This window comes from Polistes dominula, unplaced genomic scaffold (assembly GCF_049000335.1).
Source record: "Polistes dominula isolate Pdom_NZ unplaced genomic scaffold, Pdom_raw_medaka contig_49, whole genome shotgun sequence".
Classification (NCBI taxonomy): Eukaryota; Metazoa; Arthropoda; class Insecta; order Hymenoptera; family Vespidae; genus Polistes; species Polistes dominula.
The window spans coordinates 5409553-5424143 of record NW_028300914.1 but is presented as its reverse complement, the minus strand read 5'-3'; the positions used below and the strand labels follow the sequence as shown (position 1 = coordinate 5424143).

General features: G+C 33.4%; 1 pseudogene; it reads right to left on the bottom strand.

Moving 5' to 3' along the window:
• Window positions 1-12087: 12087 nt before the first annotated feature.
• Window positions 12088-12570, bottom strand: LOC107064936 (histone-lysine N-methyltransferase SETMAR pseudogene; annotated as a pseudogene).
• Window positions 12571-14591: the final 2021 nt, after the last annotated feature.

The window sequence follows — 14591 nt, the reverse complement described above, 5'->3', positions numbered from 1 at the left end:
AAATAATGTGTCGTTGTTTTGATGATTATTTATTTTCTTGACAAACTTTTTGGGTACGATCCTAAGAAGAAAGGAAAGAATAATTAGATAAGAAAAAGAATTGGGTGTGTGTATATGTGTGAAGAAAAGTTAGAGAACCACTGTGCACCGGTCAATTTCCCTTAGTTTCGTTTCAGGTTGGAAGGATGGACGGTTCGTCTCTTCGAATACGCCTCTACATGCGCTCGTAAACGAGTATGTAGGAGGAAACGTGCCCGCGCAACCCCGTATTTACAAATACACTCGCATAAGCAAGCTACACACACACACACACACACTTACGCACTATTCTAGCTCACACTTTTAAAAAGATATAGGTAGAGGTGAAATGCTTGGAGAAAATTCAAGCGGCCGGTCCATTTGCATGCTCGTCTTTTTCCAATCTCTCCCGATGCTTTCCCCTCCTTTCGATTCCTACGCTTTCGTTCTACACATATTACGTACCATGCGAAATACGTTACCTCCATAAAATTCTTTCCTTCCCCTTCCTCTCCCTCATCCCCTCCCCCTTTTATCTCCTTCTTCTTTCTTCTTTTTTTTATTTATTTATTTTTTTTCTTTTTACTTTTTTCTTCTTTTTTATTTTTTCTTCTTTTTTTTCTTTTTTCTTCTTTTTTTCTTTTTTCTTCTTCTTTCCTTCAGGAAAAAGAAGACCCCATTCGTAAAGTCGTTGAAATAAATTGTTCTATTTCGATCAACTCTATATTCGACGAACGCGTTTTAACTCTTAAAAGTAGATTTAATGTTTGGAATAATTATATATATTACTTCGTACGGAAACAATTAGTGGTAGATATTTATATATAATTTTTTAAGATTAATTTTTCTCCATAATTAAATGATTTTTAGGAACTCGTTTCGATTCTTACAATAAGTTTAACCATTGAAACATTTTTCTATTACAATGTTATACAAAAATAACTATGACAGAGATAATATTTAATTTTAAGGAATCATTTTTTAAAATTCATTTTAGTGATAGAATTATATTGATGACCTTGGCTATTATCTTTGATAAATTGAAATCCCAAGCGTGTCAGAGTTTCCGTTTATTTTCTACTCTAAAAGAGCAAAATCTTCGTCGTCTTGAGGAAGATCGCGATGATTCCAAATTTTCGAACCCCTCCGTTCTTCTTAATTATAATTTCCAGTGGCAGAGAGTAGAAAGAGGTGGAGGAGGAGAAGAAAGAGGGGAAAGAGGAATAGGCGACTCACGTAGTAGAGTAGACAATACTCGTCGAGTGACTTTCCACGGGAGTTACTTAAAGGGGACCCGCCTATCCATGTTTTTTGCCGATGCTTTGTTTTTCTTCCAGCTCTAATAAAGCTCTCTTTATTCCTTTCTTTTTCTTCTTCTTTACTTTCTTTATTCATCTCCTTCCACTCTTCTTCACTTTTTCTTTCTTTTTCTCGTCTTTCATCCTATATATGTGTGTGTATGTCCCGTGTATTCTATCAATAGATAAAAACTACTTTGTTCCAAATTTCAACTATTCGTGCTGTTAAAATTTTCAATAAAATATTTTCTAACACAAATCGTAGTCCTATTTAAAATTATATATATATGGAAAATTCTGTCCGTTCAAACAAACACTGGTTCAATTTTTCAAGTCGCAGATCACAAATAATTAAAAGTCACAAATAATTATGGTTATTATATTATTGAATAAAGTTTATTCAATTTTAATGATGAAAAATGTATTATTTTATTTTATTCTAAAAACGAACAGAACTTTTAGGTAGACCTAATATAAAAGAAAAAATTAAATTAAAAATAAAAAACATTTTCCATACTCTCAAACGTTTCTCGTTTGTACGATAAAGTACTGAATTTAATTATGAAAATAAAAAAAATAAAACAAAAATTAGTTGGTATAAATAATATACTTTGACTAGACTATATTGCGTAATTTGCGAATAAACTTTTCTAATTAAAAATAAAAGAAAGAAGTAGATCGTGAGCTCGCGAATAATGAGACTGCTATATAAAACGTGTTAAAGTACAAATAGAGGTGTAAGGTGAAAATAGGGCTTGGTTTGCAGTAGCAGATACGATTTCGCGACATAAAGCGCGAAAATGACGGGGTTGTGTAATATTACACCTTACAGAGATTACTACCGTTGATAGTTACATGCATAACCCGAACAACATAATTGCGTGCTTTTCGACCATCCTACTACACGCAATTACTATGTTCTACGTATTACTGAGCCGACTTGAAATGAGCCACCTCGGGAATTAGAAAATGTTATAGGATTATACTGTTCTAACCAACACACTAGCGTGACCAGAAATGATCTAAGAGAAGAAAAAGAACAAAAAAAATAATCTCGTTTGTTCACGAATTTTATAGAAAAAGTACATTATACTAAATATAAAAGTCTCATCCCCCAGACACATTTTTTTTTGCAATTCAATTCTAATAAACCAAGTGAAAATGGTAAAAAATTTATGAATAAAAATAAAAAAAAATGTGTTAAGTTTATGAATTTAGGGATGAAAGTAAGGTTGATCACCACTGTTCACTTTCTCCGGGTGAAGGATAGAAAGAGAGAGAGAGAGAGTTGAAAAGAGGGATTGAAAGAGATAGATAGAGAGAGAAAGAGAGAGATGAGAGGGTGAGAGAGTGAGGATGAGGGTATGAGAACCCTTTAGCGTCTCACCCCGTTGGGCTCACCCGGCAGGCCAATCTCACTCTCGCTCTCGATTCGCTCTCACTCTTGTCCTCCCTTGGTTCCTTTTCAACCCCTCACGTTCCCTCTTCCGGTGCTTTTCTCCCCACCCAGGTTTACTACTACTCTCCTTTCTTCCCTTACATTCCCCTAAACCCCTCGCGCCACCTCCTCCCGTTCAGTCCCTCCACCAACTCGTCTACGTCTTCTCTCGTTCTATGTCGGCAGAAGTGAGAGTGGACCTTGGTCCAGCGCTGAATCGACCCTCTTTTGCACCCTCGACGATCCACGATCGTTCGTTCTTTCTCTCTCTCTCTCTCTCTCTCTCTCTCTCTCTCCCTCTTTCTTTCTTTCTTTAAACCCCCGTTCGTCCTGTTAGTAGGAATTCTCCTACCAGTATACCACCTTCTCCTCTTCTTGGTCTCTCCGGGCCGTCGTGCAACGTCGCCGCACCCTAATCCCCCATCTCGAAGATACGTCTACCCTCGAACTCTCGTATCGATTGGTGAAAAGCTCACCAGAGGACGCCACCGTTGGACACCTAACCTCCTTACTTCGCGACCACTCTTTTTCTTCTCCCTTTCTCCTCCTTCTCATTTTATTTCTCTTCTTCTTCTTATTCGGTTTTTTTCTTCTCTTTTTCGAAAATCCTTTAACGAGAATTCAAGAACGTTCTAACAATTCCTTCCTTCCTTTACTTTTTTCTTTCTTTCTTTTTTTTTTTCCTTCCTCATCTATCCCCTATTTTTCTTTTTTTTTTTTTGTTTAATTTCTCATTCTTTGTTTCTTTGTTTCTTTTTTTCTTTCTCTTTCTCTTTCTTTCGTGGGGATCTTTTGTATCTCGACAATTCGTCGAGTAGGAAATAGCAGAGATACGCGAGAGTTACGTCGAGCCGCTTGGAAAAGGGTCGCCCGGGTGAACTCGTGCTTAAGGGTGGGTGGGTAGCTCGTTGGTTGGTTACTTTCACCTTCAAGGTCACAACCCTTTACGAATGGAATTCCTTCGAGGTCGAAAGTTTTCCGAGCTTCGAAATTTGTATTGAAACTACTGTTAAGAAATTAAAGATGAACAATACGTTTCAAACCATCTTCTTCTTCTTCTTGTTATTATTATTCTTATTCTTCTTTCAAATCTAGAATGAATTGAAATTTATGTTGTAAAACTTTGCTACTTCTTTTTTGTTTCTTTTATATTTAACAAATACACTTCGTACATTTTCATCTTATAATTACATAATTATTTCAGGAGATTTTCGTGGAAATAAAAATATTTTTATATGTATAATAATGTTGTTTCGATTAAAATATATGTTAATGTTGTTTGTTAGATTTTTCTTCTTTTAATTAATTAATATCGTATATGTTTTAATCGAAATTATGTTTCAGAGGGATGATCGAAAGATTAGATAAATAAGTGAGCATCGGGAAGATACATTCAGAAGTCTTACACGAATGTTTGAAACACTTCTGAGTTCTCGTTTATTTGAACGAAAACGAGCGGCCGATTAAAGGGCGAACGTTGGATCCTCGCATGACTCGGCCCAATTATCCGCCAATTGCCGGAAATACCTCCGCATTCTCCACACTCTGCCAATTTCCCATACATAAACACACACACATGTACACATATACATACACATACACATATACGAATGGATGGATGGATGGGCGGTTGGATGGATGTGTTATCTACGACACGGAAGATACTAAATTAACGTATCTCTAATTACCCGTTCGTGTTTGAAGAACAAAAAATGGCGTTGCCACTGTTGGCCGAGCTCGAAAAAAACCGGTCTCGATCGGTCATAAAATGAGAAATATAATTTTCTTCAACTATACCAATAAAAATTCAGATTTCGGAACTTTTATAAGATACTTTCTTCCTTTCCTGGAATAATAAAAGTACCATCGTTAGAAACTTGAAACTAATAAAACCCTATAACGAATATGAAATCTTTCACTAACTAATGCACAATGTCGCGATAAAAAGAAACAAATAAAAATCTAAAAATTATGGAATATTAATAAGAAGGGTCTCCCTGTCCCCTTCCTCCACATGTAACACACAACATCGGAGATTAAAGACAAAGTAGATTTGAGTTCGCGGACGAATGAAGAAAAGAAAGAAAAAAGAAGAAGAAAAAAGTCACACGGAACACACCCCGAATTCATTAATATTTTGAAACCAATAATATCGAATGCCGCGGGTTTGGTTTTTTCTCTTTCTTTCTTTTTTTTCCAAATCCTGGCCACAAAAAAAAGAAAGACAACCTGGTACATTTACGAAGTTCGAGAGTGCGTGTTGGTTTTCTCGGTTGCTTAAACCGGTGCGCTTTTTTACGATCGATTCAACGTGACACGCGCGAGAACTCGAGGAACGCGACCATGCCGATACGAACGTGAACATTCGATCGGCTTTTTTTTGGTTGTCTTGTTGTTGTGGGGTTATGTTTTATTTTGTGTTTTATTCTTTTTTAGTTTCGGTGCCCGTAAAAAAAAGCAATTAGCGTTCGACACATTTAATCGCGTCATAAAATTCTCCAACCACACCACACCGCCTATACCCATTCCCCTTCCATTTCTAAATCCGTAACCTTGTTTCCATCGTTATTTCATTCACCTTTCGAAAAAGGAAGGAAACCTTTTTTCTCAGAACTCCTGACTTCCTCTTAAGAATTTTTCTTTGGTATATGTGGGATAGAGACATCGGTCCTAAGGTCACGTCCTTGGATTTTCTACGAGTAGTATTAACTCCACCCGTCAAAACGGGATACAAAAACGTTATGACGAATTAGGCCAACCCCTAAGGTTCATCGTTGACCGGAAAAAGATCCCAAACTAAAGACCTACCCTAACGATATGTGTCTTTTGTAGGGTCGTTAAATCCTCCCATAACGTGACTTCTTTCTTTTCATCTAAATCTTTTTTCGAGTTTCATATTTCTTCTTTCTTTTATTTTTCGTACATTTGTTATTTTTCATTTTTATAGATTATTTGGTTTTTTTTTGTATTTTATTCCACGACCGATTAGAGTCTTTTAACTAATTATACGATATTTGAAAGTGGGATTATCATGATCAAAATATCTATAAAGTATTATAAATATCTTTTGCATTAATTCTAATAACTTTTGTTCTTTTTTTATTCCTGCAATTCTTGTTTTATTTCGTAGATCGTTGAATGAAAAAAAAAGAATAAACAGAATTACGGATTACGTGGCCCTTATTGTCGCCCAAATTAGGGCTACCTGGTCTCATCAACGTTTTAATTATGATACAAATTTACAAGATAGTTTTGCGTTGAGAATACTATAACAACACCATATTTGCTTAAATTTTAAAACAACATACATTTACAATTGATACAATTTAATATTCCGAATTATTGGATTTTGTTTTATTGATCGATTATAACGAAATAAAAGTTTTCTAATTAATTATGAAACGATTTGAAGGGATCATCTTGACGAGAAGATAGCATTAAGTATCATCGTGATGAGAGATGAAGAGATATAAAAAAAGGGGGGGGGGGAAAAAGAAATGTAGCTCCTCTGCGGTATGGATCGTTATAGAAAATTTTTCATACTCAAAGGATGAAAAATGAGTTGAACGAAGGGGTGTGGGTAGTGTAAAAGAAGAAAGAAAGAAAGAAAGAAAGAGAGAACTTGGTAAAAGCGCCGAAGCTCTTTACGAAAGGAGTACTTCGCCTTCTCTGATGTCTGCGTTAACCCTATTTGATATTTTAAAATTCAATGAGCCCCCAATCCGATCGCTAGGAGGTAGGTGCACTAGGTAGGTGGCTCATGGTACTTTCGCGTACTGGAACGACGTAGCTTTAAACGGGGGTGGATGAGGAGGAGATGGACGAAGGGAGAAGGACGATGGGGGAGTAGGGCGACCCTTTGTGATACGTTTAACAGCTTCGTTCGCCCTTTCGAGTTCTCAGTAGATCAAAAGCATCGATTACGCTCGTCCTCGTCGCTCGACTTCCCGATTCGTTCTAGACTTCGAACTAACACACACATACGAATACATACACATATACGTATGTATGCGTAAATCTTTGTAAGAGAAAAAGAAAGAGTTTGATGGTGATGTCGAGTAAGCTAAACTTGAAGAGTAATTAAACGTATAGCAGTTAAAGTTAAAAGATCGTTCATTGTTGTTATTATTATAAAACATCTATTTTAACGTTTTAGGTACTACGTGTCACTATAATAGCTTTCGCGAATTTCATCTTCCAGTAGGATGCGCCGCTATAGTGGCTTTTGCAGATAACATTTTTTAAAATATATTATACTTAATTTTATTATTAATTATTAAAGTAAATGGTCTTACCATAAGTAAAGTATATGTGTATCATTTCTTTGAGAAAAATTATAATTTAATTATGAAAAACTTCATTAAAATGTACTAAAATTTTCGTTAAACCTTGCCTTACAGAGAAACAGCCCCTCACCACATTCAGTCGAGCCTAAGAGGTTAATAATCCTAAAGATTGTGAATGATGTCGAAAAAAGAGTTGGACATAATTTTAAAATCGAACGAATACAATTGATATCGGTGGACATTTTGTTTTTGTTCGATTGACCTAGTTATTTTGTGAATTTTGTCTTTCGGCTACCATGTTTATTTGATCTCATTTATTGCTCGTGTGTGTTTTGCTTTTTATTCGGAAGGGATAAGAAAAATCTGTGATATCAGTGTAGGAAATTATCCCCTGTAATCGTTACATAGGAATTCCTAGACGTTCTCACCTTCTTCTTTTTTTTCGTTAAGGGAGAAATAGGGCAGTAAATTGTTGAAAAGCGTTGAAGAAGGTGTTGGGCTGATAACGACCAGCCGTTTACGATGGACGTATAAATGAAAAAGTGAGAGTCTTGCGTAGCACGGAGGAAAGCTCGTAATTCTCAAGTACCCTCAACCTTCTAATAAATGCCATAAGCTGTTCCTGGAGTGCAGACATAATTCACCCCCATATATAATGTCAAAGTATATATACGTCTTTACGCGCGCGCACACACGTTTACACAAGAATCAAAGATGCTACTAGTATCGATAAAAGAAATTTTACTTACATTTTATACGACACAAGAGTTTAATTTTCGTGTTCTAATTCTAGAAAGAAAGGCATTTGTTCAATATCAAAAATAAATCGATTACAATTTGCAATTTGTACCGTGGATAATTACAAAATGTGTAATTTGACTGTGGGGAATTAAAAACTCTGTACCAATTTAAAATAATACTAATTTTTAATTTAATTTTAATTTCAAATTTTAATTTAAATATTGAAATATAAAAGATAACGGAAGTCTACAAAACACGCACTTTTTTTTAAAAAGGAAGAAGTAAAAACTATTGATAATACAATTGTAAAAAAAACTAAATTACCTTGAGTTTCAAATGATTCAAGAATTTAGTTTTTCTAGTTTTAATTCCAATAATGGCTCGTGTTTGGTCAGAATAGTTTGAGCGCACGCTTCTCCACGTGTATCGAAGGGCTGTTATTGGAACAAGCAAAAGAAAAAGAAAGAGTAGAAGGAGGAGGGTCGCTGCTGCCACGGCGATAACAAGAGGCTGCCGACCACGTGACTCCAATACGAAAGTATCGATAGACGGAAAAGGGAGAAAAAGGGTGGACTGTAGTAGGAGAGTGAAAAAGAAGGCAAGTCTTTGGTATCTTCTGAAGAAAAAAGGGAGAAATTCGTATATCGATACACAAGCCCCGAAGAAACGTATTTTTCAATTGAGAAGAAATAGTTTTACGCTTCTTGAATTTTATTTCAACTTCCTCTTCTTTTTCTTCTTTTTTTTTTCGTTCGCGCGTTATGCGTTTAGAATTATTACGTGAAACTATTGTCACACTTTTTTCCAAATAAATAGCTAACCCCGTTTTCACTGTGTTACTTTTTCGATTATTTCAACGATAATTAGTTTCGTTGAAAGAAACCTTCTTAAAACTAAGCTTCGAGAGAATGAAACGAATCCAGAGTATCAGGAGTAAGATAATTGAAGGGTATATTTATTATAATAATGTTACCATATATACCAAAGGGCACCGGTATGATATTGGGATGGGGATAGCTAACAAAAATTATCACTTTCTAAATTGTATCAATTAAGATAGAATGCCGAATGCGATAGCCATAGATAGACACAAGAATTGTAGAATGTTTGTCAACGGAAAGATACCTTGTCGTAAACTAATTAAATAGAATATATCCTTTTTGTAAAACTCAGGTACATGATAGTCTTTCTGTGTATTTGAGATATCTTTATCATAGGTTAAGACACTCAAGTATTTTTTTTTGGTTGCAACTAATTCATTTAGATGCTTGACAAAGGACTGAACAATTTTGGTCGTATTTTTTTCGTTTCATCGAGTTTTGAATCACAACTATTCTAACGAAATTTTCTCTCCAAAAATTATAGTAAAAGAAACACATTACTATTCAATATTATTACTTATTAAAAATATATTTAATTTTAAATGTTTGTTTAATATTTACTCTGAAAGCTGAGCTTCTCCTAACTCAAGTAGGAGACTTTTTTTACTTTAGGAGTAGGAGACTTTACCTACTTAAGTAAAAGATGCGAACGACCCATCACTTTACTAATACTATTCTGTATCATCGTGACTCTCAGAAAAGAGAGCTACAACTCCTCATATTAAAGATATGATTCTGTAAATAGAGATTTTCAATTTTTCTAAAGTTGCAGTCTTACTTAAATACTATGAAACAGTTTTGCTTGTGAGGAACGTGTATAGTCTAGTGGCCAGTTAAAGAATTACCTTTTATTTTTAAATGTGTGATTTGAGATAATATGGATCTACACTTCGTAGTACGCAGTTTTAAGCAAACACACACATATACAACACTTAGCAGCTGAGTGGGGATTACGAAACACTCCTTTTACAAAGCGCTTAGACATGTTTAATTTTTTTTTATTCCTTTTTTTTATTTTTCTAAAATTTCTTGATATCTTTTTATAGTATATCTAACAGTTCTCATAATTCTGAGAAAAGCCAGCTGCATGATTTTCTGAAACCTTATGTTATGACAACCATATATTAGTCAATTGTCTCCATATTAGCCAATCATAAACCCTCATGTAGGTGTTCGCGTAATTTTTATAAATATTGTGTAAGATGTTTATATCTTGTTTAAATGTAATCGATAAATTGGTATTATCGCTGAATCAAATTTTTTGATACTTGTGAATAAAATTGAGGTAGATAAAAACGATTCTTATTAAAATTTTTTAGCAACTAAGAAGTACTCTCACATTTTTTCTTGCTTGAGTAGACTAGTTTATAAATTATCGTTAAAGTTTTTGACAATTATTGAGTCATTCTGATAAAAAACCTGATTGTAAATTACCAATGTAAATTTTTTTAACAATTATTTATTAATTAAATTAATATTTCAATAAGATATGAAAAAACTATGAATTTATCTCGAATAATAACTACTAATCGATATATTTATATAATAATGCCAGATAAACTACTCTAATTCCATTTGTTTTTTTAAGAATTTTTTGTTAACATAAGATAATATGAATTAATTTTACTAGGAAAAAGAATAAAACAAATTTCCATAAAAAAAATGTATATTTATAAAGTCGACTTACTTTTTACAATCATGGAAACTATGTTAATGATAGATTGCAAATATGCAAAACTAGTATTAATAAATACGTTATAAATGAATTGATAAAAAACATTTTCTTGTATTTATTTTGTTTTCCTGTACTGAAAGTATCCTAAAGACATGGACAAAGTACAATTTTGGTTTGTCTTAAATAAGCTCAAGTTCGTTCATTTATCTTCAGTTCCTGTAAAGACGCGAAGATAAAGGAACTTACTTTTGACTGTCATTTTTGTATTTATCCCATATTTACAAACAAAAGTAAAGTAGTATTTTTAAATTAATTAAACACACACATAACTTCTGTTATTTCTAATTTGTTCAATTCAACATGGAATACATTGCATACGTTATTGTTTCAACAATAATAATAACTATATTATTCTACGTCATTAAATATTTAATAAATAAATTTCAGGAATATGACATGGTGAAAAAATATTTAGGACCTAAAGCTTATCCTATAATTGGAAACATAAATCTGTTTCTTGGTGACTCAAAAGGTATATTTATATTTTATATGTATAATATGTACATTTAACCAACGATGTTAAATACTTGTTTTTATTAGATATTAGCGATAGTTTGTCAAAACTGATTCCTTTTTTTCATCACTGTTGAGATCTTGGATAGGTCCAAAATTGATTCTAGTGAAAAAAATGATCCTGAAAATATTGAGATAAAATTCATCAAATTTACTGCTATTCCTTATAAAGGTTTTACCTGAATAAGAGTTGCTTAGATTTTGGCTTTTTTTATGAATATTTTATTTTTTATTTAGATACTATCAAAAAGTTCTTATAGTTATGAGAAAAATCGAGCTTATAATTTCTTTCATAATGATGTGGGCGATGGTTTATTTACAGCTCTAGGTAAATTATAAGCTCTCCTTCTCTCTTTTTCTCTCTCTCACATGATTTTCTTTTAATTAATACAAATGAACTACAAAAGTCAAAGAATAATTAAGTATGATTTAAATATTCCTTTGCAAAGTATTGTTCGTAATAATAGTTTATTTTTTTTACGTTTGCCTAAAACGTCTACACACCCAAGCATGTAACATATATAATTATATGGAAATATTCCTTTTCCTATATTTTAATTAATATATATATATATATATATAGGGTCATTAAGTATGAAATGTCGGATTTGAGACCGAAAGTTTAGCTTATTATATCTTGGGCAATAAATAATATAATTAATCAAAATATGCACCTAAACTATCAATACAACGTTGCCATTTTAACGATAGCTTATTAATACCGCTAGCGAAAAAATCTGGAGAGCAGCTGGTGATAAAATCGCGAAAGGCGTTTTCCTCTGCATGTTGGGAATTAAATATTTTTCCTTACAAAAAATTGTCTAAAGCTCGGAAAAAATGATAATCGGTTGGCGCGAGATCTGGCGAGTACGGTGGGTGACAAAGTGTTTCCAGGTCCAGTTCCTATAGTTTAAGTAATGTCCATTTTGCAACGTGTAGTCGAGCGGTCTCCTGCAGGAGGATTAGTCTGTTCCTGTTGACCAATCTCGGCTGCTTAATTTGCAGCTGCCTCATCATTTCTTCTAACTGTTCACAGTAGAGGTCCGCCGTTATCGATGCCCAGGTCTCATAAAACTATAGTGTATAACACCCGAGCTAGACCACCAAACAGACACCATTAGTTTTTTTGGTGTATACTCGGCTTTGGGGTGTGTTTTGGCGCTTGATTTTTGTCCAATCATTGTGCCGAACGCTTGCGATTATCGTAAAGTATCCACTTTTCATCGCACGTGACTATCCGGTGCAAAAATGGATCGCCTTTTAGTCTTGATACCAAAGAACAGCAAGCCTCTAAGTGGTTCCGTTGCTGACGCTCGCTCAACTCATGCGGAACCCACCTATCCAGCTTCTTTACTTTTCCGATTGCTTTCAGATGACTTAATATTGTTGGGATGGTAACTTCAAACCTTGCTGCTAGTCCACGCATCATTTCAGATGGATTTGCTTCCACTACAGCTTTCAGTTGATCGTCATCCACCTTGCTCTTAGGCCACCCGCGTGGTTCATTCTGAAGATCAAAATCTCCAGATTGGAATTTTTTGAACCATTGAAATACTGTACGTTCGTTAGATACATTCTTGCCAAACACTTCGTTAACATTTCGGCTTTCCTGCGCTGCATTAGTTCCACGACGGAACTCACATTCGAAAATGACTCGCATTTTTGTCTTATCCATGGCTTACAATATTTAACCTCCAGACGACAATACGATAGACTATTAAAAACAAAAGAGTGCATCTGAAAGCCAGATGGCGTACCTTCTTAATGCAAAAAAAAAATAAAGGACAATCGAAGTGAAATATCTGGTATCAAACTTGAGGCTTTAAGTAGTCCGACATTTCATACTTAATGACATATTTATATATATAAAACCATAATAAGTTGAAATAAAAAGTATTCTCTTATTTAAAGTGTCATTATATGTGCCCATAATTATGAAAGTGGTCTAAGTCATATATCTCTTGTTTCGAGATATTTAAAGATTTATACTTGAACACTATATGAATTCTATACAATATTGAAATAACAAACATTATCTAACAATTCATTTTTGATAATATCGTGAAAATTACATTGAATTTGTTTAGTTTATAATTGTTGGGGCCTAAATTCCTCAATTAAGAGTCCTCTGGCAATTTCGTATATGGTTCATAATCGGAAAGGTTGGGATGTTCCCTTTGTTGTTCGTTGTGAATCCTTAAGTCCTTTGTTCTTTGTGGCTTCTGTGTTCCTTAGATGCTGAAGATGTATCGTTGTAGGCGTCCGGTGGTGGAATAGAAAGAATGGTCCTTTGAATTGACCCAGCAGGGCGCATATATGGTGGGGGTGCGAGAGGTAGGGATGCGAGAGGTGAGGTTAGTGCTTCGATAGTTGCTCGTAACGAGTATCGATCTAGAATCTTATATTAATCGATAGAATCGAAAGTGCGCAATTTGATACAGCTAGTTACCGTACGATCATTTCGGATCGTACAATAATAATGTAGTGCGTAATAACTGATAAACTCATTTTTTATTAATTTTGACGCAGACCACTTTCATAATTATGGGCACATATGTATATGGGAAATTCATCGAAAAATCCTTAATCTGGTATTCAAAGAAAAAGCGATTTCAACTTATATGGATTTTATAGTAAAAGATTCAAACAGACTAGCTAACGCTTTACAAAATATCAACGGAGAAAACTTAGATGTTATGCATCATCAAATCTGCAAATTATGCATGCAAATCTATGTACAATAGACATAATATATGGTTACATATAGCAATTCTGAAAAATTTAAAATATATGTATAAATATAAAAAAAATGCATTAAAAATTACTTTTTTCTTGTACCGACAGAGAGCCTAGTAGAAATTGATTTAAATTTGCAGAGTGACTCGAATTGTAAACTTGATGAGCATATGGCTGAGTAATAGTCAATATATTTGATTTTTATAATAGAATGTAATGTCAATCTATATTTAATATTTTATTAAATTTTTTTTTTACCAGAGTGTTGGTCATAATTTTAATAAGGTTTCTTAAGTTTTTGTTATATCCAAATATCATATTTAACAATTCAACTATTGGAAAACGACAAAAGAAACATCTTTCACAGATTGATAAAATAGCAATCGAGGTAAAAATAAAAAAATATAAAAACATTTTCACATTTCAAATTGCCTAGTTTTAACCCAATATTATAGTTTAAAATTAATTACATTTTATTCATTTATATTATTTTTGCTCATTAAGATTGTAAAGAGAAAGGAAGAATCCATATGCGAAGATAACTTTACGGGGGAAGGAATAGATCCAAATGAAAGTAAGAATAATCATTTTTTAAAAATATATTCTTTTGGAATGTATTTATAGATATAAATACCTTTTATAATAATAAATAAATAATATATTATATCTGGTATAAATAAAGGATATAATACGAGTCCATTTCTAGATGTGATATTCAAATCATTTTACAAGACCGGAGAATATTCGGAGGCAGATATTCGAGATGAGATAAATACAATAGTTTTTGCTATAAGTTAATATCTGTCTAAGATTGAAGACAATATCTTTCTATAAATTATGGTAATAAAAAAATTGTGTTTTTTTCCCTAGGGAACCGATACTACCGCTCATACACTTGGATTTTTATTTTTAATGCTGGCTACGTATCCTTACATTCAAATACGC